Genomic DNA, 26000 nt, shown 5'->3' with positions numbered 1-26000 from the left:
TATTAAGTAGTGTGTTGTTTATCCTCCATCTGTTTCTATTTCTTACAGATTTTTCCCTGTAACTGATATCTAGTCTCATAGCCTTGTGGTCGAAAAGATACTTGATACAATTTTAATTTTCTTAAATTTACCAAAGCTTGAGTTTTGACCCAAGACATGATCTGTCCTGGAGAATGTTCCATGAGCACTTGAGAAGAATGTGTATTCTGTTGTTTTTGGATGGAAGGTCCTATAAATATCAATTAAGTCCATCTTGTTTAATGTATCATTTAAAGTTTGTGTTTCCTTATTTATTTCATTTTAGATGATCTGTCCATTGGTGAAAGTGGGGTGTTAAAGTCCCCTACTATGATTGTGTTCCTGTTCATTTCCCCTTTTATGGCTGTTAGTATTTGCCTTATGTATTGAGTTGCTCCTATGTTGGCTGTATAAATATTTACAATTGTTATATCTTCTTCTTGGATTGATACCTTGATCATTATGTAGTGTCCTCTGTGACTCTTGTAATAGTCTCTGTTTTAAAGTCTATTTTGTCTGATATGAGAATTGCTACTCCAGCTTTCTTTTGATTTCCATTTGCATGGAATATCTTTTTCCATCCCCTCATTGTCAGTATGTATGTGTCCCTAGGGCTGAAGTGGGTTTCTTTTAGACAGCGTATATACTGGTCTTGCTTTTGTATTTATTCAGCCAGTCTACATCTTTTGGTTGGAGCATTTAATCCATGTACAATTAAGGTAATTATCGACATGTATGTTCCTATTACCATTTTCTTAATTGTTTTGGGTTTATTATTGTAGGTCTTTTACTTCTCTTGTGTTTCCTGCCTAGAGAAGTTGCTTTAGCATTTGTTGTAAATGCTGGTTTTGTAGTGCTGAATTCTCTTAGCTTTTGCTTGTCTGTAAAGGTTTTAATTTCTCCATCAAATCTGAATGAGATCCTTGCTGGGTAGAGTAATCTTGCTTGTAGGTTTTTCTTCTTCATCACTTTAAATATGTCCTGACACTCCCTTCTGGCTTGTAGGGTTTCTGCTGAAAGATCAGTTGTTAACCTTATGGGGATTCCCTTATGTTTTATTTGTTGTTTTTCCCTTGCTGCTTTTAATATTTGTTCTTTGTATTTCATTTTTTATAGTTTGATTAGTATGTGTCGTGGCATGTTTCTCCTTGGATTTATCCTGTATGGGACACTCTGTGCTTCCTGGGCTTGATTAACTATTTCCTTTCCCATATTAGGGAAGTTTTCAACTGTAATCTCTTCAAATAATTTCTCAGTCCCTTTCTTTTCCCTTTCTTCTTCTGGGACCCCTGTCATTCGAATGTTGGTGTGTTTAATGTTGCCCCAGAGGTCTCTGAGACTGTCATCTATTCTTTTCATTCTTTTCTCTTTATTCTGCTCTGCAGTAGTTATTTCCACTATTTTATCTTCCAGGTCAGTTATCTGTTCTTCTGCTTCAGTTATTCTGCTATTGATTCTTTCTAGAGAAGTTTTAATTTCATTTTTTGTGTTGTTCATCACTGTTTGTTTGCTCTTTAGTTCTTCTTTGTCCTTGTTAAACATTTCTTGTAGTTTCTCCATTCTATTTCCAAGATTTTGTATCATCTTTACTATCATTATTCTGAATTCTTTTTCAGGTAGACTGTCTATTTCCTCTTCATTAGTTAGTCTGTTGTGTTTTTGCCTTGGTCCTTCATCTGCTGTGTGTTTCTCTGTCTTCTCATTTTGCTTAACTTACTGTGTTTGGGGTCTCCTTTTTGCAGGCTGCAATTTCGTAGTTTCTGTTGTTTATGGTCTCTGTCCCCATTGTTTGAGGTTGGTTCAGTGGGTTGTGTAGGCTTCCTGGTGGAGGGGACTAGTGCCTGTGTTTTGGTGGATGAGCCTGGATCTTGTCTTTCTGGTGGGCAGGTACACATCTAGTGGTGTATTTTGGGGTGTCTGTGGACTTATTTTGATTTTAGGCAGCCTCTGTGCTAATAGACGGGGTTGTGTTCCTGTCTTGCTAGTTGTTTGGCATAGGGTGTCCTGCACTGTAGCTTGCTGTTCATTGAGTCTTGCTAGTTTTTGGCATTGAGATTGAGATATCTGGGTGATGTTTGCTATTTGATATTATGTGGAGCTGGGAGTCTCTTGTGGACTAGTCTTCTGAACTTGGCTCTCCCATCACAGTGGCACAGCCCTGATGCCTGGCTGGAGCACCAAGAGCCTGTTCTCCATACGGCTCAGAATAAAAGGGAGGAAAAAAAAAACGGAAGAAGAAGATAAAGTAAAGTAAAGTAAAATAAAATAATTAAATAAAAACTATTTTTTTTAAGAAAAAAATTTTAAGTAATTAAAAGAACCCCAAAAACAGACAGACAGAACCCTAGGATGAATGATAAAAGCAAAGCTATACAGACAAAATCACACACAGAAGCATACACACACACACACTCACAAAAAGAGGAAAAGGGAAAAAAAATATATCATTGCTTCCAAAGTCCACCTCGTCAATTTGGGGTGATTCATTGTCTATTCAGGTATTCCACAGATGCAGGATTCATCAGGCTGATTGTGGAGATTTAATCCACTGCTCCTGAGGCTTCTGGGAGAAATTTCACCTTTCTTTTCTTTGTTCCCACAGCTTCCAGGGATTAATTTTGAATTTGGCCCCGCCTCTGCCTGTAGGTCACCTGAGGGTGTCTGTTCTTCACTCAGACAGGGTGGGGTTAAAGGAGAAGTTGATTGGGGGACTCTGGCTCACTCAGGCTGGGGGGAGGGAGTGGTATAGATGCGGGGCAAGCCTGCAACAGCAGAGGCCAGTGTGATGTTACACCAGCCTGAGGTGCACCATGCGTTTTCCTGAGAAAGTTGTCCCTGGATCACAGGACCCTGGCAGTGGCAGGCTGCACAGGCTCCCAGGAGGAGAGGTGTGGATAGTGACCTGTGTTTGCACACAGACTTCTTGGTGGCCGCAGGGGCAGCCTTAGCATTTCATCCGCTTCTCTGGGGTCCGTGCTGATAGCCATGACTCACGCCCATCTCTAGAGTTCTTTTAAGAGGCTCTCTTAATCCCCTCTCCTTGCGCACCAGGAAAAAAAGAGGGAAAAAAGTCCCTTTCCTCTTCGGCAGCTCCAGAATTTCCCGAACTCCCTCCCGGTCAACTGTGGCACACTAGTCCCTTCAGGCTGTGTTCATGCAGCCAATGCCAGTCCTCTCCCTGGGATCCGACCGAAGGCGGATCCTCAGCTCCCAGCCCCCAACCGTCCCGGCAGTGAGCAGACAACCTCTCAGGCTGGTGAGTGCTTGTCAACACCAGTCCTCTGTGTGGAAATCTGTCCGCTTTTCCCTCTGCACCCCTGTTGCTGTGCTGTCCTCTTTTGCTCTGAAGCTTCCCCCTTCCACCACCGTCTCCGCCCAGGAAGGGCCTTCCTAGTGTTTGGAAACCTTTCCTCCTTCACAGCTCCCTCCCATTGGCGCAGGTCCTGTCCGTATTCTTTTGTCTCTGTTTTTTTTCTTTTTTCTTTTGCCCTACTCAGGTATGTGGGGAGTTTCTTGCCTTTTGAGAGGTCTGAGGTCTTCTGCCAGCATTCAGTAGGTGTTCTGTAGCAGTTTTTCCACATGTAGGTGTATTTCTGATGTATTTGTGGGGAGGAAGGTGATCTCCATGTCTTACTCTTCCACCATCTTGAAGGTCCTCCTCCAAAAATGTATTGTTTTTGATATGAGGGCGAATTTAGGCTGATTATTTTAATAAACAGAAGACTCTGGAAACTTTCCTTTCACTTTCCCATTACCTGCCTAATTAGTTTAAAAAAAGGGCCTGTCAGGAAAGAATATGATCTAGGTGTAGTGGGGGAAACTCAGCAGATCCTAGAAATCAGAGTCCACTCTGTGTCTCACTGTCTCTGTATGGCCCAGCGTACATTTGTTTACCAAATATTTGTTTTTTCATCTCTATGTGAATTGCCTACTTAACATATTGTGTCCCCAAACCCTACCTTCAACTTCTTTTGTCTTTAGATGAAGATGGTATTTAAGATGAAGTCTTAAGCCATTTTGACAAATTACTCAGTTTTTCTGGGTCTCTCCCATGTACACGTTATTAAATTTTTGTTCGATTTTCTCGTAATAATCTGTCTCATGTCAATTTAATTCTCAGAGTAGCCAGAAGAACCTATAAAGGTAGAGAAAATTTTCTCTTTCCCCAACAGACAGTATACACATTGTTAGAGATTTTAAGATGAATATATATCATCATGACTCTGACCTTGAACAGAAACTGAATGTTTAAATGTAGAACATGGAAATAAGGCAGTTTTACATAGTGGTAAATTCTGAAGATTTTTACAGAAAAATGCATGATGGGGCATAAATTCATTCATTGATTTATGCATTTTTATTCAAGAAAAAGAGGGGACATAAATTCTTTCAAGAATGAAGTATCCAGGAGTCAGAGAAGCCTTGTTAGGATTAGATGAAACTTTAGCTTCTTGAAGGACAAGTCGGAGTTTTCCATGTTGGCATTTTTGAGCTGTTCCAGGAAGCAGGAATAGCATAAGAAAAGGAGCAAAAGAATAAAAAAGCTTTGTATGCTTATAGAATTCAAGGCTGTGTAGGGTTAACCAACTGTAAAGTGCAAGTTGAGAAAAAGTGAAAGATTACACACATGAGATTATTGACAGCAAAATTATCAAGAGTTTTGTACACATACCAAGAAGCTAGATAACTCTGGAATGTTCATGTGATAGTGTCATGATTAACATATCTATTCCAAAAGATCACAAATGGTAATATGGAGACTAAATGGGAGAGGATACTAGTATGGAACAGACATTAACTAGCAAGTTATAGTTCATCTCACCATATAGTTTTTATTAAGCACAGCATATGCAGGGACCTGGGAGTTCACTGTGGGTGCAGTCACTCCATTGATATTTTACCCATTTTTTCCTTCAGTTTCTCCCAGGGCTGACATAGGCAAATTACAATTGAATTATATTAATTCCATATTGGGGGGGGGAGTCACTACCTTAAGCCCCACAAGAGCTTTTCATTTGCTATTCCACTCATATTTGTCCCTCCTTGGGCCCCCCACCAAAATCTTATGGGGATATTGTTCTTACTGCTCTAAGCCTATGGCCAATACATTTTTGGTGAGTGGGTGCCAAAATTATATGCACTGTTAACTATTTTTAATATTAATCCTACTAATCATTTACCTCTCATTTTACATATCCCCCTCTTATTCTTGACTCTTGGCTCTCTGTTTTATCAACTTGCTCTTTTCTCTTTTGACTTTGCATTATGTCTCTCTAGCTACTGGCTTGTTTTATGATCTAACTTGGAGCTATTTGATATTTTCTTTCTGCTTTGGACTAACTTATTAGTACTGTTGGCTTCTGAGAACTACTTCTAATTCCTGGCCATAGAAGCACAGGACAGATTTCAGCCAGTTCTCACTTACGGTACACAAAAGATAGGAGATTCTGACAATAGGTAATGCAAAGATGCCCAGGGTTTCTTATATAGCACATTACAAGAAGGATGAGATATAGCAAACAGATTTGAGAGCTACTTAGAAGATAAACTACAATGGATTTATAAATGACTATCTGTGGAGAATTAGAAAGGTAAACTGGCTAGAGTATTGGTTTAGAAGATTATTCTGAGGTCTTTGGTTTTTGATGATTCTGAGGTAGATAGCGTTGTTCTCATTTGACACAAAGAAACCAGGAGAAAATGTTACTTTGGGAAAGAAGAGAGACAGTCATCTTAATTTTGAAAAAAGTTTAGTTTGAGGACCTCTGCAACATCACATGACCATGGATTGGCAATATAGATTGAAGAATTATGAGCATGTAGGTAGGAGTTAAATAAATAAAAATATACAATATTGTCTAGGAAGACTATTTGTGGCAAAAGAGAAATGAATCTAGAGAACATTTCCACTTATAAGGTTCATTGAGAAGACAGGACAACATAGAAAAGAAGGAATTGTCAGAGAATTAGGAAGAGTATAAAAGATTCATTGTTTTAATCAATTCATTGTTTTAATCTTTAATCAAACTGATTAAAGATAGAGTTTAGTGAAAGGAGTTGTCAATATTATCAAGCAATGCAGAGTGTCATGACAAAAAAATGAAAGAACTTCTCTACAGATATAGAGTTATATCAAACCAAATTCAATGCCATGAAGAAGGTGGTAGGCTAATTACATGGGGTTGATGTATAAATAAGATGTGAGAAGAAGGAAACTACACTTTGCTTAAAGAAGCTGTTTCAAGATAAGAAGAAAGCAAGCATGAGATCCTTGTACTTGTTGCTCTTTCCACCTGGAAATCAAAATTAATTTAAACAATAACAAAATATTATAAATAGTTTAAAAACTTGTCTCTAATAACCAAATATGTCCAAGAGAATATGCTACAATTAAAACACAGTCCCTGATTTTAAAGACCTTCAGATTCACTGTAATTTGTGTGCTAGCTAGCAGGCAAACAAGGATTTGTTTTAAAAAAACAAGTAAAGCCAATTAAGGAAGAACTATTGTCTGCCATTGAAGCTAATTTCACAATGATAATGTAAATTATATGTTTACATTAATAACAGGGCCATTCTGCTTTGTTTACAAAGGTAGAGAGAAAAATTGGGCTAAATTAACTTCGTTTTGTTTTACTAGCTTCACTTTCTATCCTTCTCCACTCTGATCTCTACCCCAATAGTTTGACTCATAGGCGCTATATTAATAGTTTTTCTTATTCTATAATTTTCTGTATGGTTCAGTCAATGGGGAACTATGGAAGGGATTCATGTGAAGAAGAGTGACATCAGAGTGCTTATTTCTCTGACTTCCTTCCTAAGAGGTCACCTTGGTTTGCCTTGGACCCTCTACTGAAAGTCACAGAATGTATCAAGGTGACTCTTTCTTCCTAGGCTTTGTTAACAATTCCATTTCTCTATCCTGTCAGGCCTTAGAATCTTAACAACTGTGGGATACTGCATTATCCCCCTTTTTTTCTTGCTTACACTCTGCCTACTTCTGTATATATTTCTTTTATCCTTATTTGAGATGTTCTCTGTTTCCTGCTAAGACCCTGACTAATAGAGAAAGCCTCATCTGACTGCTGAGAATCAGAATCAGGCTCTATCGTATGAATAATATTTGAGGAAATTAAGTAGAATGAGGAAATTTAAAGAAGGAACAATAAAAATACTACCTCAAACAATGGCATAAGGATGGTACACTGTAGATTTATATGACTGTAAATAGGTTAGCTTTGATATAGACAATTCATGCTGTGAAAATATGAGAACTAAGAATGTAACTATTTCTTTAAAGCAATGATTGTCAATCAGAGATGATTTTGCACCCAGGGGACATTTGGCAATGTCTGGAGACATTTATGGCTGTTAAGACCTGGAGGTGGGGGTATGGAACAGGAGGAAATGATATTGACATCTAGTGGCTAGAGGCCAGATATGATGCTAAACATCCTACAATGCACAACACAGCACAGAAAAGAACGATCTAGCCTAAAATTTCAATAGTGCCAAAGTTACCAAACCTTATTTGACAGCTAACTTTGGAGTACATTCAGTACTTCTTGACCACTTGCCTTTCCATAAAATCTTAGTTAGGCAGGGAAGATTCATAAATTAATTCAAAAAATACTTGCTGATTACATATTTTGTGTACAACACTGTGCAAGTCACTGTATTACAAGAGCATACAAAAAGGAGAGAACTTAGAATCAAATGCCAAAAGAAGTCATTAATTAACTACACAAGTAAATGTAAAATAGAAGCTATGTTAAAGGAGGCTGTTGAAAATATAGCAACTTAAGATGGGGGATGGTAGTTGCTGGTCTAATCAAGGAGGTCAGAAAAGGCTTGCCTGAACAAGAATTCAGTAGGAATTGAGTTAGGTAGGGAAGAAATATGAATACAGAGGAGAGAGCATGTGCAGTGTTTGGAGGTCTGAGCAACTGGCCAATTCCAAATATGTATGTACATAAGTTGTAAAGTATATTATTTCCTTGTTAGAGTATTTTTATTTCATGGTTGCATTTGTATTTGAAACTGTTTTATCTCCAAAAAGAGTAAATTGTCCAGAACTAAGAACTGTTTCTTATTCCATTCAAAGCTTCCATACGTATGAGTAATGTTCTATAAATGGTACTAATTATAATTAGCTCAATGGCCAATCATGTGCAAAACTCTAGATCCAAAATTTAGGCTCTGAAGTTGTTTGATAACTTCACTCATTTTAAAAAAAGCTTGTGTGCATGTTTATGGAGAGAGATGGGGGTGACAGTTTGAAAAGGAACTGTCTCAAGTTTTCTTAGATGTAATATTCCAGTCTGTTTCATCTCTAGTGCTTGGTTTCAATGATTTGTAGTTCATTAATAAAGACAACAGAGCACAATACTCCAGTCTAGAGTACTGGCGGGGTGGCAGAAGACCAGGAACTTACCTCCAGCTCGGCTCTAATGACCCTGTGATATACAGAAACTTCCTGAAACTATGTGTCTGTCTCTCTGCTAAAGATGTTTCTAATAATATTCTTATTATAATTTTTAAGGATACAATGACACCATACCTTTGAGGCCATACTAAAATCCATAAAATACTATGTAAATATAAGGGTGTATGCAGCAATTTTAAAATAATAATTGGAAATTCAAAGCTGTATCCACATGAAATCCAAAATATTGGCCAGTATCCAAACAGGATAACAACTATAATAACGCTTGCAAGGCAGGCGTAAATAAACCCTTGTACGCACAGTTCAAAGACAAGAAAGAAGCTGACTGATTCCCACTATTGAGACTGTGCCATTGAAGGTTATGGAGAGAAGCCCATCTGTGGCAAATAAATCAACATTGGGCTAGCAACAATGTGGCATCTAGACCCTGTGGAAGTTCTGATAAGCCAGATGTATAGGTAATCTCAAATCAGACAACTGTGAAGCCTACTTTTTGACAAGTTAAGAATGAAAAATATCCACTTAGAGCTTTAGTTAGAAAAAGCTTCATGAGCACTCCCAAAAATAAAAGTGCAGAGCCAGCCAACTAGAACTGTTGGGACAATTATCAGAAAATGTCCCACATGTTTGCTTAAAAATTGTGAAGATGGATATGGCAAATAACAAATCTTTGACTAATATTTAGGTTTTACCCTTACACAGCTTGGCTAAAGAGTCAGTGAGAGGAAAATGAACTTGTTATATAGACGTGTTTAAGTTCCACAGGCATTTATCAAATACATATTTTGTGCAAGGCACTTTGGTGAAAAATGCAGGAGCAATATTAGGTAATAAAATAATTGCTAATATAAAAGGCAAATTTGGGTGGAAATACCAGTGTAGTAGAGTCAAGAGATCAAGCTCCTACTTCTGATTTCTGCCTAATAGGCTTATGCATCAGGCTGACAACTTACCACTATATACCTGCTTCCTAATTATAAAAAGAAAATAAAATGGTTTAGAATAAAAATAATAGTAACCACAGAAGGTAAAATTTATTCACTGTCTATTATGTCCTGAAACTATATCAGGAGTCTTTACATCCATCATCTTATTTAATGCTCACAGCAAATGTTTGAGGTAGATACCTATATTAAATTGATAAGGAAACTGAAGGAATTTATAGAGCCAAATTCACAAAGTAAGCAAGAGACAGAGCTGGGATTAGTTTTTCTTTACCTACATCTACCCTTTTTCCATTCTAGTATTAAGGAGTTTGGTAAACAAGCGTGTGTTCAATCTTAAAATTATCTCACAAGATTCTATAGATATAAAGCATAATTACATATCAGTTATGTTTTCAGATGAAATATTTTCGTTCATATTCATATAGCCTCCATTATTTCCCTGTTTATTAATATCAAAATAAACATGGATAAATAAACAACAAAAAAAGATCAACTTTGCTACTACTAATGGCTTCTAGATTCACAAGTTTAGGACTTTGTTAGAAAGATTTGAACTTTCAACATTCTCTTTCAACATGTAGCACAATGTTAACTTCAAATGCCATACACTGAAGGAAGTGAAATTTGGTTTGATAAATTCTCTTGCTTTAATTTCATACATTCACAATTTAAAAGTAAAAGAATGAGTGATAAGTCATAACACAGTAAGTCAAATAAACTGTAACAAAGAATACACACAAACAAGGAATGACTTATGAAGATGTGTGCTTTTTTCTCAAAGATACATAAAATTATATGCTAGTTTAAGTATTAAGTTGAGGAGATAATAACTGACATTTCATATCTAATAATGTAAAGTTATAAATCAGATAATTTTATACCTCCACAGATATATTAATGTAAAAGTCCATTTGAAGCAGTGGGATTTTAATAATGATATTCATATCAAATTCTTCTCCTAGGCGAATCTCTTGCTAAAGCTAGTTTAAATCCTCTTTGTTTTCTTTTTTCTCTTTCATTATAGGGAGAAAAAATTAAGGAGAAAAATTGTAAGAAAAGAAAAATACACACCTCATAATATCACTTCTTTATTTATAAAATTTTAACAAGTTATGTTTGTGTCTGATAGCCATGTTCAGATGATCATGTATATGAAGTTGAACTAACTTCTGCTTTCAGGCTAAAGAAAAAATATTGGATTGGACCATTCTCATCAATTCTGCTAATTGTTGGAGTTTGACATTTTGCACACATAATCAGTTTTATAATTTTGACTGAATCATAATTGTGTTTAGTCCAATAACTTGATGATTTAGTTAAACTTGTGTTTCTCGATTTAATGAAAAATGTCACTACAGGTTTTTTTTTTTTTTTAGGTTGGTCAAAGTCATTTCCATATATATATATACATATACATATATTTCATTAAGACAAAACAAGCATTAATTATAGGGAGAAAATGAAACAAATAAAAGATAAAAGTAAAATGCATAAAGTCAAATTCCTTCCATAGTGCCTTAAACATAAGCTTGATGTAGATTATAAATTTAGCTCTAACCTTTTAACAGACAGTTCAAACAGGGAGAACAACCACATAAGTCAAGGTCTTTATGATAGAAATTAAATGATTACTTGGTGAAAATAAAATATTTCTAGTACTAGGACCAAAGAGAAATTTTTCCCAAAGAAGTAGTGCATTTAGCCAATGTCCCCTAAAACTTCCTCCAAGTATCCACCATAGGAACACTACTGCATTACTTTGGCTAGAATATGTATGATTAAATAATATATGGGCAAAGCATTCCATAGATAATTATAGCCCAATTTACTTAAGTATATGGTTGTAAAAATGCTAAAAAAATTATGAGCAAATAAACTTTACCAGTATGTAAAATAATACCAATATCAGTAACAGTAGTAAAGAACTCTAATCAAAATTACAGTTTTGGGGCTTCCCTGGTGGTGCAGTTGTTGAGAGTCTGCCTGCCGATGCAGGGGACATGGGTTTGTGCCCCGGTCCAGGAAGATCCCACGTGCCGTGGAGCGGCTGGGCCCGTGAGCCATGACTGCTGAGCCTGCGCGTCCACAGCCTGTGCTCTGCAATGGGAGAGGCCACAGCAGTGAGAGGCCCACATACCACAAAAAAAAGAAAAAAAAATTACAGTTTTAATTGTATGCCTTGTACAACAGTCTGTGTGTGTGTGTTTATAAATATATGTATATATGTACATATATATATATATATATATACACACATTGCCACAACAATTTCTAAATAAAATTGATAGATTTTTTTTTTAATGGAATAAAAAGGTATTGAATGTGTTCAGCTGAAGACTTGGGATCGTGTATCATACATTCTGGGTCTATCTGATTCTATGGAGTCTCTGTCTTATATTGTCTTTGAGCTATTTTACAACTCCATAATTTGTGGAAAACTGATTTACTGCAAATAATTCTTGAATATATAATAACATGATTTGTGTCTTGTGGAATGTATTTTATTATTGCACTGTGAATTTACCTGTTTGGCATATCTTTGTAAATTCATTTCAGCATTGCTTATTGACTATATGCGTGGTACTATTAATTCTCATTTGAATCAGTTGTAACACTTTGCTGGCTTCCTCATGAATTAGTTAAATAAAATCATGACAAATGTTCGTTATATATTTGTATGAGTCAGGACTTCACCTTTTCTTATATGTATTTATGAGTACTTAATGAGGTAAGCACTCTTTGACACTCATAGAGATATTAAGTAACTTCTCCAAAGCTAAGGAAAAATCTCATTGGTAAAGGCAAACATACAGTAAGGTAATAGATCAACCAATTTCAAAACTAGGAGAAATATTAAGTACAAAATTAGAAAAATCATCTCTGTCCACAATAAGAGGTTAAGAAGCACACAAAACCAAACATGTAAATTATGATATCAGAAATATTAAATGTGGGAGAGGGGAGTAAAAATGCTGGATTGTTAAAATGTGTTTGAACTTAGGAGATCTTCAACCTAAAATAATCATGTGTGTGTGTATATATATATATATGTGTATATATATCCACATATATATTTCTATATATAATCTTCATATAAACAAAAATCTATAACTGGCATGTACACAAAAAAAGAGAAAGAAATTCGAGCATAACACTAAACATAATCATTAATTCACAAGTGAAGGGAGAAAAAGAAGAAGAAAGAAAGAAAAAAGAACTACAAAAAAATGAAAATAATTATTAAAATGGCAATAAGTACATACCTATCAATAATTACTTTAAATGAAAATGGATCAAACTCTCCAGTCAAAAGATATGGTCTCAGAATAAATATTCTTTTTGAAAGACCCATATATATCTGCCCACACACTTCTCACTTCAGATTTAAAAACACACACAGACTGAAAGTGATGGGATAGAAAAAGATATTTTATGCAAATGCAAATGCAAATAAAGCTGGGGTATCAATACTTATATCAGATGAAATAGACTTTAAAACAAAGACTATAACAAGAGAAAGAGAAGGACATTACATAATGATAAACAGAGGAATCCAACAAGAAGATATAACATTTGTAAATATATATGCATTCAGCATAGGAGCACCTAATGCATACAGGGTATATTAACAGGCATAAATGGAGAAATTGACAGTAATATTTTAATAGTAGGGGACTTTAACAACTTACTTATATGAATGGAAAGATTATCCAGACAAAAATATCAATAAGCAAACAAGGAAACATTGGATTTAAATCACACATTAGACCAGATGGGATATATATATATATAGATAGATAGATAGATAGAGAGAGAGAGAACATTCCATCTGAAAGAAGCAGAATAAAAATTCTTTTCAAGTGTACATGGAACATTCTCCAGGATAAATTACATGCTAGTCCACAAAATATCTCAATAAATTTAAGAAGATTGAAATCATATCAAGCATCTTTTCTGACACACTGCTATGAGACTACAAGTCAAGTAAAGTAAAAACTTGCAAAGAACCCATGGAGGCTAAACAGTACACTACTAAACATCTAATGGATCAGTGAAGAAATCAAAGAGGAAATTACAAAAAAAAATACCTGGAGACAAATGAAAACAAAAACACAATGATCCAAAATATATGGGAACCAGCTAAAGAAGTTCTAAGAGGGAAGATTATAGTAATAAAAGTCTACCTCCAGAAACAAGGAAAATTGCAAATAAACAACCAAACTTCACACCTAAAGGAACTAAAAATAGAAGAACAATGTTTGTATAAGGAAATAAATCATAAAGAGCAGAGCAGAAATAAATGACAAAGAGATTGAAAAAATAATAGAAAAGATCAGTGAAACTAAGAGCTGGTTCTTTGACAACATTATAAAGAAAATTAACAAACACTTAGCCAGACTTATTATGAAAAAAAAAAAAAAAGAAAAGAAAAGAAAAAGAGAAATGCCCCAAATCAATAAAATCAGAAATGAAAGAAAAGTTATAACTGACACCATGGAATTACAAAGGATCATAAGATATTAATATAAGCAATAAATTGACAACCCACAAGAAATGGATAGATTCCTAAAATGTACAATCTTCCAAGACTGAATCAGGAAGAAATAGGAAATATGACCAAACAGTTTACCAGTATTGAAATTGAACCAGTAATAAATACATCCCAACAAACAAATCCAAGACCACAAGCCTTCACAGGTGAATTCTACCAAACATTTAAAGAAGAGTTAACATCTATGCTTCTCAAATTATTCCAAAAAACTGAAGAGAAAGGAATACTTCCAAGCTGATTCTCCAAGGACAACAACACCCTGACACAAAAACCAGTCAAAGACACCACAAAAAAGAAAATTACAGGCCAATATCACTGATGAAAATAGATACAAAAACCCTCAACAAGATATTAGTAAACCAAATTCAACACACTATGTGAAAAGAATCATACACCATGATCAAGTGAGATTTATGTCATAGATACCAGAGACATCAGTATCTGTAAGTCAATCAATATGATACACCACATTAACAAGTTGAAGAGTAAAAATCTCAATAGATTCAGAAAAAGCTGTAGATGAAATTCAACATCCATTTATGATAAAAACTCTCCACAAAGTGGTTACAAAGGGAACATACCTCAGCATAATAAAGGCCATATGTGGCCAATATCATGCTCAACAATGAAAAGCTAAAAGCATTTCCTCAAAGATCAGGAACAACACAAGGATGCCCACTCTCACTACTTTTTTACATATCATTGGAAGTTCTAGACACAACAATCAGACATGAAAAAGAAATAAAAGGAATTCCATTGGAATTGGAAAGGAAGATGTAAAACTGTCATTGTTTGCAGATGATACGATACTATATATAGCAAATTCTTGGAAAGGAGGAGGGAAGAAGTAAAGGAAAGGAAAAAGTAAAACTGTCATTGTTTGCAGATGATATGATACTATATATAGCAAATTCTTAAGATGCTACCAAAAAGGCTATTAGAACTAATAAATACATTCAGTAAGGTTGCAGGATACAAAATTAATATACAGAAATATGTTGCATTTCTATACACTAATAACAAACTATTAGAAAGTAAAATTAAGAAAGCAATACCATTTACAATTGCATCTAAAAGAATAAAGTACGTGGGGAGAAATCTAACCAAGGAGGTAAAAGACCTGTACTTGGGAAACTATAAGACATTGATGAAAGAAATTGAAGATGACAAAAACAGTTGAAAAAATATATGGTGCTCATGGATTGATAGAATTAATATTGTTAAAATAACCATATTCCCCAGGGAAATTTACAGATTCAGTGCAATCTCTATCAAAATACCAATGACATTTTACACAGAGCTGGAACAGATAATTCTAAAACTTAAGTGGAAAGAAAAAAGACCCTGAATAGCCAAAACAATCTTAAGAAAAAAAAAAAAGAACAAAGCTGAAGGTATCTTGCTCCCTGTTTTTGGGCTATACTACAAAGCTACAGTAATCAAAACAATATGGAACTGGCACAAACACAGACACATCGATCAAGGGAACAGAGTAGAGAGCCCAGAAATAAACTCATGCTTATATAGTCAATTAATCTATGACAAAGGAGGCAAGAATAAACAGAACTTCTGCAATAAATGGTATTGGGCAAACAGGACAGCTACATGCAAAAGAATCAAACTGGACTACTGTCTCACAACATATACAAAAAATAAAACCAAAATGTATTTAAAACTTAAATGTAGGACCTGAAACCATAAAACTCCTAGAAGAAAACATAGGCAGAATGATTTTTGACATTGGTCTTAGCAATATTCTTTTGGATCTATCTCCTCAGACAAGGAAAACAAAAGCAAAAATAAACAAATGATACTACATCAAACTAAAAACTTTTCCACAGTGAAGAAAACTATGGACAAAACAAGAAGATAGCTTGCTAATGGGTAAATATTTTTTGCAAGCAATATATCGGATAAGGGGTTAATATCCAAAATATACAAAGAACTCATACAACTCAACATCAAAAAAACAACTTGATAAAAATAGGCATAGGATCTAAGTAGACATTTTCTCAAGAAAGACATACAGATGGCCAACAGACACATGAAAATATTCTCAGCATCAATAATCATCAGGAAAATGCAAATCAAAACTACAATGATAATTCTATTTTTAGTTAGTTTTTTTTTTCCCAGCAATCCCACTACTGAGAAAACTATAATTCAAGAAGGCACATACACCCCAACATTCATTGCAACACTATTTATAATAGTCAGGTCATGGAAGCAACCTAAATGTCCATTGATGGATGGATAAAGAAGATGTGGTATATACAGTGGAATATTACACAACCATAAAAAGGAATGAAATTGGGTCATTTGTAGAGATGTGGATGGACCTAGAGACTGTCAGACAGTGAAGTAAGTCAGAAAGAGAAAAACAAATATTGCTTATGAACACATATATGTGGAATCTAGAAAAATGGTACAGATGAAACTGTTTGCAAGGCAGAAATAAACAGAAGCAGAGGACAAACATACGAACACCAAGGGGGGAAAGGGGGGGTGGGATGAATTAGGAGACTGGGATTGACATATATACACTAATAAGTATAAAACTGATAATGAATGAGAACCTGCTGTATATCACAGGGAACTCTATTTAATGCTCTGTGGTAACCTAAAAGGGAAGGAAATTCAAAACAGATGGGATATATGTATACATATAGCTGATTCACTTCACTGTACAGCAGAAACTAACACAACATTATAAAGCAACTATACCCCAATTAAAACACATACACACACACACACACACAATGAGATACCACATGGTACATGTCAGAATGGCTATATCAAAAAGATAAAAGTAAGAAGTTTTGGTGAGGATGTGGAGCAAAGGGAATCTTTGAGTGCTGTTGGTGGGATTGTAAATTGGTGCAGACTCTTTGGAAAACAGTATGGAATGTTCCTCAAAAATTAAAAAGAGAACTGCCATATGATCTAGTAATTTATCTTTTGGGTGTTTACCTGAAGAAAACAGAAACTCTAATTATAAATAATGCATGTATTCCAATGTTTTTTGCAGCATTATATATAATAGACAAGAAATGGAAGCAACCTGTGCCCATAGATGAGTGGATAAAAAAGTTGTGACATATATATATATATATATATCAAGGGAACAGAGTAGAGAGCCCAGAAATAAATAAGTGAGGAAGATTAAGAGGTCCTGTTATAAAATAAATGAAACACAAGGATGTAATGTACAGCACAGGGAGTATAGCCAATAATATTGTGATAACTTTGTATAGTGACAAATGTTAACTAGATTGTCATGTTGGTCATTTTGTAATGCATAAAAATATTGAATAACTATGTTGTACACCTGAAAGTAATATAATATTTTAAGTCAATTACATTTCAATAAAAAAGCAAGAATGTGTGAAAGAATTATCACCCCAACAATTTAATATTATACAGGAAGTCCAGGCAGTATCAAGATTGAAAAGACATTTCACAGTTGGAATAAATATGCTATTTATAAATATCATTATGATTATCTATATAGAACATACTAAGATTTTTGAGAAGGAATAAAAGAATTAGTAGAAACGGGGCTTCCCTGGTGGCGCAGTGGTTGAGAGTCTGCCTGCCGATGCAGGGGACGTGGGTTTGTGTCCCAGTCCGGGAGGATACCACGTGCCACAGGGCGGCTGGGCCCGTGGGCCATGGCCACTGAGCCTGTGTGTCTGGAGCCTGTGCTCTGCAGTGGGAAAGGCCACAACAGTGAGAGGCCCACGTACCGCAAAAAAAAAAAAAAAAAAAAAAAAAAAAGAATTAGTAGAACTCAGCAAATTTTTTGGATATAATATACATTATCAAATATCAATAGTATTTTTACTATTTTTTACACATACTAATAAAAATTATAAAAATAAAATATGAAAAAATAAATTCATGTTAGCAAAATAAACTATAAACTATATACTATTCCTGATATACTCAGGAACAAATACAACAAAACTATAGGTACTTAAAAGAGAAAATTACAATATATTTTTGAAAACTTACAAGAGAATAATGATTATGATAGTTACTGGGTTATTTAAAATGTGTCAGTTCTCCAAATTCACATGAAAATGTCCAAGCATGCAAATCTTATTTATATTTATTTATTTATTTATTTATTTATTTATTTATTTATTTATTTATTTATTTATTTATTTATGGCTGTGTTGGGTCTTCGTTACTGTGAGAGGGCTTTCAGTAGTTGCAGCAAGTGGGGGCCTCTCTTCATCGTGGTGCACGGGCCTCTCACTGTTGTGGCCTCTCTTGTTGTGGAGCACAGGCTCCAGATGCTCAGGCTCAGTAGTTGTGGCTCATGGGCCTCGTTGCTCTGCGGCATGTGGGATCTTCCCGCGCCAGGTCTCGAGCCCGTGTCCCCTGCATTGGCAGGCAGATTCTCAACCACTGTGCCACCAGGGAAGCCCCAAGCATGCAAATCTTAAAGCAAACAAAAATCAAAGAGAGAAGACTTGCCCTAGTGAGTTCAAGGTTCAGTATAATGCTATCTTTCCACAGTAATTAGAACAGAATAATGTTGGTGCAAGGATGATCAGAAGAGACACTGACAATTGTATGGACAATGTTATACTTTAGAAGATGTAGTAGAAATTTGGGGGTAAAATAAGAATGCTTTAACAAACTGTGTTTGAGAAAATTGCCTTTCTTTTTTTATATACAACAGGTTCTTATTAGTTATCCATTTTATACATATTAGTGTATATATGTCAATCCCAATCTCCCAATTCATCACACCACCACCACCCCACCTCCACTTTCCCCACTTGTGTCCATGTTTGTTCTCTACCTCTGTGTCTCAATTTCTGCCCTGCAGACTGGTTCATCTGTAGCATTCTTCTAGGTTACACCTATATGCGTTAATATACAATATTTGTTTTTCTCTTTCTGACTTACTTCACTCTGCATGATAGTCTCTAGGTCCATCCATGTCTCTATAAATGACCCAATTTCATTTTTTTTATGGCTAAGTAATATTCCATTGTATATATGTACCACACGTCTTTACCCATTTGTCTGTCAATGGGCATTTAGGTTGCGTCAATGATCTGGCTACTGTAAATAGTGCTGCAATGAGCATTGGGGTTCATGTGTCTTTTTGAATTATGGTTTTCTCAAAAACCATGGGTATATGCCCAGTGGTGGGATTGCTAGGTCATATGGCAATTCTATTTTTTCTTTAATAACCTCCATACTGTTCTCCATAGTGGCTGTACCAATTTCCATTTCCACCAACAGTGCAAGAGGGTTCCCTTTTCTCTTTCTTTGTAGATTTTTTGATGATGCCCATTCTAACTGGTGTGAGGTGATACCTCATTGTAGTTTTGATTTGCATTTCTCTAATAATTAGTAATGTTGAGCAGCTTTTCATGTGCTTCTTGGCTATCTGTATGTCTTCTTTGGAGAAATGTCTATATAGGTCTTCCTCCCATTTTTGGATTGGTTTTTTTTTTTTTTTTAATATTGAGCTGCATGAGCTGTGTATATATTTTGGAGATTAATCCCCGTTGATTCATTTGCAAATATTTTCTCCAGTTGTGTGGGTTTTCTTTTTGTTTTGTTTGTAGTTTCCTTTGCTTTGCAAAAGCTTTTAAGTTTCATTAGGTCCCATTTGTTTATTTTTTTTTATTTCCATTATTCTAGGAGGTGGATCAAAAAAAGATCTTGCTGTGATTTATGTCAAAGAGTATTCTTCCTATGTTTTCCTCTAAGAATTTTATAGTGTCCGGTCTTACATTTAGGGCTCTAATGCATTTTGAGTTTATTTTTGTGTATGGTGTGAGGGAGTGCTCTAATTTCATTCTTTTATATTTAGCTATCCAGTTTTCCCAGCACCACTTATTGAACAGGTTGTCTTTTCTCCATTGTATATCCTTGCCTCCTTTGTCATAAATTAGTTGACCATAGGTGCATGGGTTTGTCTCTTGGCTTTCTATCCTGTTCCATTGATCTATATATCTGTTTTTGTATCAGTACCATACTGTCTTGATTACTGTAGCTTTGTAGTGTTGTCTGAAGTCAGGGAGTCTGATTCCTCCAGCTCCGTTTTTTTCCCTCAAGACTGCTTTGGCTATTCGGGGTCTTTAGTGTCTCCACAAAAATTTTAAGATATTTTGTTCTAGTTCTGTAAAAAAATGCCATTCATAATTTGATAGGGATTGCACTGAATCTGTAGATTGCTTTGGGTAGTATAGTCATTTTCACAATATTGGTTCTTCCAATCCAAGAACATGGTAGGTCACTCCATCTGTTGGTATCATTTTTAATTTCTTTCATCAGTGTCTTATAGTTTTCTGCATACAGGTCTTTTGTCTCCCTAGGTAGGCTTATTCCTAGGTATTTTATTCTTTTTGTTGCAGTGGTAAATAGGAGTGTTTCCTTAATTTCTCTTTCAGTTTTTTGACCATTAGTGTATAGGAATGCTAGAGATTTCTGTGCATGAATTTTGTATCCTGCAACTTTACCCAATTAATTGATTAGCTTGAGTAGTTTTCTTGTGGCATGTTTAGGATTGCTATGTATAGTATCATGTCACCTGCAAACATTAACAGTTTTACTTCTTCTTTTCCAATTTGTATTCATTTTATTTCTTTTTCTTCTCTGATTGCCATGGCTAGAACTTCCACTGCTATGCTGAGTAATATTGGCAAGAGTGGACATTCTTGTCATGTTCCTGATCTTAGAGGAAATGTTTTCAATTTTTCACCATTGAGAATGATGTTTGCTGTGGGTTTGTCATATATGGTCCTTATTATGTTGAGGTAGGTTCCCTCTATGCCCACTTTCTGGAGAGTTTTTATAATAAATTGGTGTTGAATTTTGTCAAAAGCTTTTTCTGCATCTATTGAGATGATCATATGGTTTTGTTCTTCAATTTGTTAATATGGTGTATCACATTGATTGATTTGTATATATTGAAGAATCCTTGCATCCCCGGCATAAATCTTACTTGATCATGGTGTATGATACTTTTAATGTGTTGTTTGATTTTGTTTGCTAGTATTTTTTTGAGGATTTTTGCATCTATATTCATCGGTGATATTGGTCTGTAGTTTTCTTTTTTTGTGGTATCTTTGTTTGGTTTTGGTATCAGGGTGATGTTGACCTCATAGAATGAGTTTGGGAGTGTTTCTTCTACAAATTTTTGGAAGAGTTTGAGAAGGATGGGTATTAGCTCTTCTCTAAATGTTTGATAGAATTCACCTGTGAAGCCATCTGGTCCTGGATTTTTGTTTGTTGGAAGATTTTTAATCACACTTTCAATTTCATTACTTGCGATTTCTCTGTTCATATTTCCTCTTTCTTCCTGGTTCACCCTTGGACATTTGTCCATTTCTTCCAGGTTGCCCATTTTACTGGCATAGAGTTGCTTGTAGTAGTCTCTTAGGATGCTTTGAATTTCAGTGTCTGTTGTAACTACTCCTTTTTTATTTCTAATTTTATTGATTTGAGTCCTCTCCCTCTTTTTCTTGATGAGTCTGGCTAATTTTTTTTTTTTTTTTTTTTTTGCAGTAGCAGGCCTCTCACTGTGGTGGCCTCTCCCATTGCGGAGCACAGGTTCTGGATGCGCAGTCTCAGCAGCCATGGCACACGGGCCCAGCTGCTCCGTGGCATGTGGGATCTTTCCGGACCGGGGCACGAATCTGTGTCCCCTGCATCGGCAGGCGGACTCTCAACCACTGCACCACCAGGGAAGCCCTGGCTAATTGTTTATCAATTTTGTTTATCCTCTCAGAGAACCAGCTTTTAGTTTCATTGATCTTTGGTATTGTATTGTTTGTTTCTATTTCATTTATTTCTGCTCTGATCTTTATGATTTATTTCCTTCTACTAAATTTGGGTTTTTCTTTTTCTTCTTTCTCTAGTTCCTTTAGTAGTAAGGTTATATTTTTTTTATTTGAACTTTTTCTTGTTTCTGGAGGTAGGCTTGTATTGCTATAAATTTCCCTGTCTGAACTTCTTTTGCTTCATCCCATAGGTTTTGGATCATCATGTTTTCATTGTAATTTGTCTGTAAGTATATTTTGATTTCCTCTTTGATTTCTTCAGTGATCTCTTGGTTATTTAGTAATGTAATGTTTAGCCTCCATGTGTTTTATGTTTTTTTTCCCCATAATTGATTTCTAATCTCATAGTGTGGTAAGAAAAGATGCTTGATATGATTTCAGTTTTCTTAAATTTACTGAGGCTTGATTTGTGAGCCAAGATGTGATCTATCATGGAGAATGTTCCATGCACACTGAGAAGAAAGTGTGATCTGCTGTTTTGGGATAGAATGTCCTATAATTATCAATTAAATCTATATGGTCTACTGTGTCATTTATAGCTTGTGTTTCTTTATTAATATTCTATTGGGATGATCTGTCCATTGGTGTAAGTGAGGTGTTAAAGTCCCCCACTATTATTGTGTTACTGTTGATTTCCTCCTTTATAGCTGTTAGCAGTTGCCTTAAGTATTGTTCCTATGTTGGGTGCATATATATTTATAATTTTTATATCTTCTGCTTGGATTGATCCCTTGATCATTATGTAGTGTCTTTTCTTGTCTTCTGTAACTTTCTTTATTTTAAAGTCTATATTATCAGATATGAGTCTTGCTACTCCAGCTTTCTTTTGATTTCCATTTGCATGGAATATCTTTTTCCATCCCCTCACTTTCAGTCTGTATGTGTCCCTACATATGAAGTGGGTCTCTTATAGACAGCATATATATGGATCTTGTTTATGTATCCATTCAGCAAGCCTGTTTCTTTTGGTTGGAGCATTTAATCCATTCACCTTTAAGGTAATTATTGATATGTATGCTCCTATTACCATTTTCTTAATTGGTATGCATTTGTTTTGTTGGTACTTTTCTTCTCTTGTGTTTCCCACTTAAAGAAATTCCTTTAGCATTTTTGTAGAGCTGGTTTGGTGGTGCTGAATTCTCTTAGCTTTTGCTTGTCTGTAAAGCTTTTGATTTCTCCATCAAAACTTAATGAGATCCTTGCTGGGTAGGGTAATCTTGGTTGTAGTTTCTTCCCTTTAATCACTGTAGTTATGTCATTCCACTCCCTTCTGGCTTGTAGTTTCTGCTGAGGAATCAGGTGTTAACATTATGGGAGTTTCCTTGTATGTTATTTGTCATTTTGCCCTGGTTGCTTTCAATCATTTTTCTTTGTCTTTAATTTTTGTCAGTTTGATTACTATATGTCTTCATGTGTTTCTCCTTGGGTGTATCCTGCCTGGGATTCTCTGCACTTCCTGGACTTGGGTGGCTATTTCCTTTCCCATGTTAGGGAAGTTTTTGACTATAATCTCTTCAAATATTTTCTTGGGTCCCTTCTCTCCCTCTTCTCCTTCTGGGACCCCTATAATGCATATGTTGTTGTGTTTAATGTTGTCCCAGCAGTCTCAGGCTGTCTTTATTTCTTTTCATTCTTTTTTCTTTATTCTTTTCTGTGGCAGTGAATTCCACCATTCTGTCTTCCAGGACACTTATCCCTTCTTCTGCCTCAGTTATTCTGCTATTGATTCTTTCTAGTGTATTTTTCATTTCAGTTTTTGTATTGTTCACATCTGTTTGTTTGTTCATTAATTCTTCTAGGTGTTTGTTCTTTAATTCTTCTAGGTCTTTGTTAAACATTTCTTGCATCTTCTTAATCTTTGCTTTTCTGAGGTCCTGGATCATCTTTGCTATCATTATTCTGAATTATTTTTCTGGAAGATTGCCTATCTCCACTTCTTTTCATTGTTTTTCTGGGGTTTTATCTTGTTCCTTTGTCTGGTACATAGACCTCTGCCTTTTCATCTTGTCTGTCTTTCTGTGAGTGCAGTTTTTGTTCCACAGGCTGCAGGATTGTAGTTATTCTTGTTTCTGCTTGAGACAGTTGGCTTTCTATTTGGAAGAAAAAAGCAAAATAGCATTTTATTCCTGTATTGAATCAAATACAAAATAAATATCAATTGGGTTAAAGACTCAAGAAGCAAAACTTTGTAACGTTTAGTAGAAATTATAAGAGATTGACTTTAAGATCTCAGGTAGTAAAAGATCTCTTAACTCAGACTCAAAAGAAAATAATCATACACAAAATAAGACTTATTTTTGTATAAACTTCAAACACTTCATAACAAAGGAATCCAAGAACACTAAAAATTAAAAGATAAGTAACAACCTATGTAAATATATTTGCTTCATAAAACAAACAAGGAATTAATTTTGGGGAAAAAATGTATGACCTCCCACATGAATCAGTAGGAAAAGGAAATGCAACACAATAGAAAGTGGATATAGGTTATGAATAAGCAATTCACAGAAGAATAAAATGTAATTTTTACTAAGCATATGAAGTTGTTCAATCTCATAAGAATAGAGAAAAATATAAAATAAAACTATAATGAGGAATGCTGTCAATGTTGAGGATTTGGTGGTTCCTCAGTGTCCTGAGTCCTGCTGGCTTATTCTCCTTTAGCCAGAAACCCTCCTCCTGGGCCTGTGTGGGAGGAGCAGGGCCTCTGAGGGATGCTGTGAGCCTGCTGGCCCTGGTCTCTCCTTAGCAGTGGAGGCTTTTCAGTAGGACAATTTGTTCAAGAGAAGGGCCGAATTTGGGCTTGACTCTGGCAGGAGAGTGAAGGAGGTTACTATCATTAAACCAATAGTTTATGGTAATGTTGCTCAATATTTTGGAAAGAAAATAGAAGAGGATGTTCACACCCATCAGTGGACAGTATATATAAAATCATATATTCAATAGAAATGAGGATATTTCAGCATATGTGAAGAAAATCCATTTTAAATTACATGAAAGTTATGGCAGTCATTTTAGAGTTGTTACTAAGCCTCCATATGAAATTACTGAAACAAGATAGGGTGAATTTGAAATAATCATCAAAATATTTTTCATTGATCCTAATGAAAGACCTTAATCTTGTAATATTTATTAAAGCTATTTCAATCAAACACCAAAGCAATGCTGGGAAAAAAGTCAGTGGTTTCAGAGTTCTATGATGAAATGATATTTCAAGACCCAACAGCAATAATGCACCAATTATTAACATCTTGTCAGCTTACTTTAGGAGCCTATAAGCATGAAACAGAATTTGCAGAACTTGAAGTGAAAACCAGAGAAAAATTAGAAGCTGAGGGAAAAAAAAAAAGAAAAAGAAAACAAGCTTTAACTGAGACAAAGTGAGATAGTAGCATTGACATATATACACTACCAAGTGTAAAATAGATAGTGAGAAGCAGCTGCATAGCACATAGAGATCAGCTTGGTGCTTTGTGACCACCTAGAGGGGTGGGATAGGGAAGGTGGGAGGGACACGCAAGAGGGAGGGGACATGGCGATATATGTATACATATAACTGATTCACTTTGTTATACAGCAGAAACTAACACACCGTTTTAAAGCAATTATACTCCAATAAAGATGTTAAAAAACAAACAAACAAGCTTTGAAATTGCAGAGCTTAAAGAAAGATTAAAAGCAAGTTGTGACACTATAAATTGTTTAAAAAATGAAATCAAGAAACTTGAAGAAGATGATCCGGCAAAAGTAATATAAACAGTTCTGAAGAGAACTCAATAATAAGGGAAACTAAAAATAAGATAGAAGTTAGAGAGATGGACTACAAATGCTGTGATGTTTCTTAGAAAAACTGCATATATAGTTGTTTACCATAGATTTCTCAGCAATGAAGTCAAAGTATTTGTACTTTACAAGCAATCTTTAAGGTGAAATGTATGTGTATAAAAAGAATGAATGTTGTATAGGCACTTAATCAATGCATTTTGGGGTAGTTCTATGATATTAAGCACAATTTTAAAACACTTCTATTGCATTGTATGTGTAGCTTATCCTTTTGACAGGCATCAAAATTTCACTATAAAGTATAACTTGTAAAAATTTTGTACTTCCTTAGTAGTTAGAATTAGTGGTAACATTAATGTGCATATTTAATTTCTTAAGTTCTTACCTGCCCCTATCCCATATCTTTTGTATCTGATGTGCCCAGTGTTCAATAAGCCTTCAAT

The 26000-nt window shown here is 35.1% G+C and overlaps 1 pseudogene; it reads left to right on the top strand.

Moving 5' to 3' along the window:
* The first annotated feature begins 3172 nt into the window (after positions 1 to 3172).
* Positions 3173 to 25530, top strand: LOC115845784 (YEATS domain-containing protein 4-like; annotated as a pseudogene).
* Positions 25531 to 26000: the final 470 nt, after the last annotated feature.

The sequence above is a fragment of the Globicephala melas genome, chromosome 13 (assembly GCF_963455315.2).
Source record: "Globicephala melas chromosome 13, mGloMel1.2, whole genome shotgun sequence".
Taxonomy (NCBI): Eukaryota; Metazoa; Chordata; class Mammalia; order Artiodactyla; family Delphinidae; genus Globicephala; species Globicephala melas.
The sequence above is the reverse complement of the archived record's forward strand: the minus strand, read 5'-3'. Positions and strand labels throughout refer to the sequence as shown.